Here is a 3,784-nt window from a genome sequence, read left to right as displayed (position 1 = left end):
ATGCGGGAGATCGTGCTCACCCAAATCGGACAGTGTGGGAACCAGATCGGTGCAAAGGTTGGCGGCTGGGGCTCTGAGGGCCCAGCTCGTGCCTGCAGGGTGGCCGGTGATGTTGGCAGTGGAGGGTGTGGTACCTCTGCATGGCCAGCCCTGGGCTCCCTGCCTCGGACACAGTAGAGCTGGGTGGCTGGCGAGGCTGCCAGGGTGAACACCAAGGGACCCAGCGGCCTGAGGGTGGGGGTGGAAGTGGGAGATGGACTGGGGCAACTCCAGCTCCCTGAGCTCCATGACTCAGCCCTGGCCTGTCTGGCCTCTTGCATCTCTCGCAGTTCTGGGAGGTGATCTCTGATGAACACGGCATCGACCGTGCTGGCACCTACCACGGGGACAGTGACCTGCAGCAGGAACGCATCAATGTGTACTACAATGAGGCCAGCAGTGAGAGCCCAGTCTTTCCCCGACCGCCCTCCTGGGAATGCCAGCCCTCTCCTCACCGATGCCCTCCCGTTCCCTTCAGGTGGCAGGTAGGTGGCTGCGCTGTGCTCGTGGATCTGGAGCCGGGCACCATGGACTCTGTGTGCTCAGGGCCCTTCGGGCAGATCTTCAGGCCAGACAACTTCATCTTTGGTGAGATGTGGATGAGGACTGGGGTGAGGCTCCTTAGCCAGGGCAGCTCAAAGTCAGCGAGTGCCTCAAGGTCGTCTCTGTGGGAACTGTGAAATCGGGGCCCTTGAACACCCTCCCATCCTCTGAATTACTCAATCTCTCTCTCCTAAATGGGCTATGGGGGAGGAAGGCCCAGCTGTCTCCTCAACGTGAGGAGCTGCTGATGTGATCTCCCTGCAGGCAGCTGAGCTGGGGCGGTGACTACGGCCTTCGCTGGGAACGGGCAGGAGCCACCTGCAGCGAGTCTCTTGTTTGGCTCCTGATCTAGGTGCTAACAGGCAGCTGTCTCAGGTTTGGTTCCTGATCTAGGTTCTAACAGGCAAGGCTGCTGTCCTGTAACTTTAGGGGAGAGGGTTTAACTTGCTCCACCTGCAGGGTGAATGGTGCTTTTTGCATTGTGGTGGTGACCACCGATGACCATATACCTGGCCATCAAGTGACTGACTGTACTACCTTACAGGTCAGTGTGGGGCCGGGAACAACTGGGCCAAGGGCTACTACACAGAAGGCGCAGAGCTGATGGAGTCGGTGATGGATGTTGTGAGAAAAGAAGCTGAGAGCTGTGATTGCCTGCAGGGTTTCCAGCTGACCCACTCCCTGGGTGGGGGGACTGGGTCTGGGATGGGTACCCTTCTCATGGGCAAAATTCGGGAGGAGTACCCAGACAGGATCATAAACACATTCAGCGTCCTGCCCTCACCCAAGGTGTCAGACACCGTGGTGGAGCCCTACAATGCCACCCTCTCCGTCCACCAGCTCGTACAAAATGCAGACGAGACGTTCTGCAGTGATAACGAAGCACTCTATAACATCTCTTCCAGGACCTTAAAACTGACCACACCCACCTACGGTGACCTGAATCACCTGGTGTCTGCTACCATGAGTGGGGTCACCACGTGCCTGCGCTTCCCGGGCCAGCTGAATGCTGACCTGCGGAAGCTGGCCGTGAACATGGTTCCATTTGCCCAGCTGCACTTCTTCATGCCCGGCTTTGCCCCACTGACCAGCCGGGGCAGCCAGCAATACCGGGCCTTGACCGTGGCTGAGCTCACTCAGCAGCTCTTTGATGCTAAGAATATGATGGCCGCCTGTGACCCCCGTCGTGGCCGCTACCTAACTGTGGCTGCCATTTTTAGAGGTTGCATGTCCATGAGGGAGGTGGATGAGCAAAATGTTCAACATTCAAAATAAGAACAGCAGCTACTTTGCTGAATGGCTCCCTCACAGCGTGAAAACAGCCATCTGTGACATCCCACCCTGGGGGCTAAAAATGTCGGCCACCTTCATTGGTAACAACACAGTGATCCAAGAGCTCTTCAAACGCATCTCTGAGCAGTTTACAGCTATGTTCAGGCGCAGGGCCTTCCTGCACTGGTACACGGGTGAGGGCATGGATGTGATGGAGTTCACCGAGGCTGAGAGCAACCTTAATAACTTGGTGTTGGAATACCAGCAATACCAAGATGCCACAGCTGAGAAGTTTGAGGAGTATGTTGAGGAGGAGGAGGTAGCCTAGAAGCTTCCTTTTCTAGGTAAAGGGGGAAGCAGTGTGGATTTTTTTAGTGTATTCTGATAGCCGTTGTCACTACGCACTTCTCTGAGTCTTTACATCTTCTGCTGCATTTTAAAGCATTTTCATAGCAAGTAGTTTGACCTAATAAAATATCTTCATAGCATCTGGTTTCACCTCCAACTTCTTTCTATAGGCCCTCTGGGTACTGCTTCCAGATGGGCATACTTCTTCCAGATGGGCATAGTGGTCCTGCAAGGCTGCAGCTGTCTTGGGCTTCTCACATCCCAGGAACCAGCAGTCCAGTGGCTCCTAGAGGGGGTCAGCATGGGCTGTGGACATGGCAGCCAGGCTTCATGGAAACTTGGGGCCGGCCTTGACCTTGGACAGCTACTTGGTGGGAAACCCGTTTCTGAAGGCAAGCCTTGTTTTATCCTATTTACCAAACTTCCAGGGAACCAGCTGGGCCTCTGTTTCTGGAATTTTGTAAGTGGTTAGTGACCCTGGTGGATGATGTTCCCCACATATCATCTCAGGGTAGGAATGTGGTCAGATAGTTGGCCCTGAACCAGCAATGAAGGGTGGGCAAGTAGGGCTCCAGCCACCCGCTCACCATAGTGGCCTGGGTGTGTCTGTGGCCTCATTCTCTTAAGGAGGTGGGCCAGGGTATCTAGCAGGGGCTAGTGGGCAGGAATCAACCCCATCATCTACTCACATGCAGTGAACCCCATATGGAAGGGGATTGGGTCCTGAAGGCTGTAGGGTGCAGTTGCTGGCCTGCATACTTGGGGTAGTCTCTCTCCAAAGGCACAGACGGGGTTTCTGAACAGGGCCTGGGAAGACAGGCAGGTGCTCACAAGTGCCGTTTTCCCCACTGGCAACCAGTGAGGAAACAAATGCCTGCACGGAGGTCTGACCTGCCCCAGTCTGCAGGGCTGATGTTCCCTGGAAAGGTGGCTAATGGGCGTTCTCCTGTCTGTCCCCCACTCCAAAACTTCAGGGCAATAGTAATCCAAGATTGTCAGGATGAGACTGGTGAGGGTGGCACCTTTGGGGATGGGTTCTTTAGCCCGGCAGAGTATCTTCCCCAGGCTTCTCAGGAGCCTGGACTTCAAGACCTGCTTCGAGGAAGCTGTCAAATAAGATGTGTGCATGAGCTGGGTGCTGGGCAGCATGCCGGGACAGTGCTCTTCTATGTGGCTCTTGTAGAACTTGTCCATGGCCTGTGTGATGACATCTTGGTAGTTCTCCACCCACTCATATCAGACAGGACAAAGCCAGTATAGCCAGGGGGTGGGTAGAAGTACAGGATTCACCCCAGGTCTCCCGGGCATATACCCACCTGCCTCAGACGTGTCAGGGAAAACAGGCGAGGCTCCTCTTTTTATTGTCTGAATGTTGACAATGGGCTACTGGGGGCAAATGAGAGCAGGCAAAGAGTATCGTACCTCATCTTGAAAGAAGTGGCTCCTGGAAGTAGCAGGGAGGTGGGAGAGGTCCCCCATGCTCCCCCAACCTGTTCTTGGAGCAGGAAAAAGGGCCTCTCTGACAGCCCTCCTCAGTGGCTTTCACGTTTGAGGGGTATCCTTGCCCAGCCCAGGCACACAC

At 55.2% G+C, this 3,784-nt stretch overlaps 1 pseudogene; it reads left to right on the top strand.

Annotated features, from left to right (window-relative positions):
* Nucleotides 1–2,182, top strand: LOC141580160 (tubulin beta-8 chain-like; annotated as a pseudogene).
* Nucleotides 2,183–3,784: the final 1,602 nt, after the last annotated feature.

This window comes from Saimiri boliviensis, chromosome 10 (assembly GCF_048565385.1).
Source record: "Saimiri boliviensis isolate mSaiBol1 chromosome 10, mSaiBol1.pri, whole genome shotgun sequence".
Classification (NCBI taxonomy): domain Eukaryota; kingdom Metazoa; phylum Chordata; class Mammalia; order Primates; family Cebidae; genus Saimiri; species Saimiri boliviensis.
The sequence above is the reverse complement of the archived record's forward strand: the minus strand, read 5'-3'. Positions and strand labels throughout refer to the sequence as shown.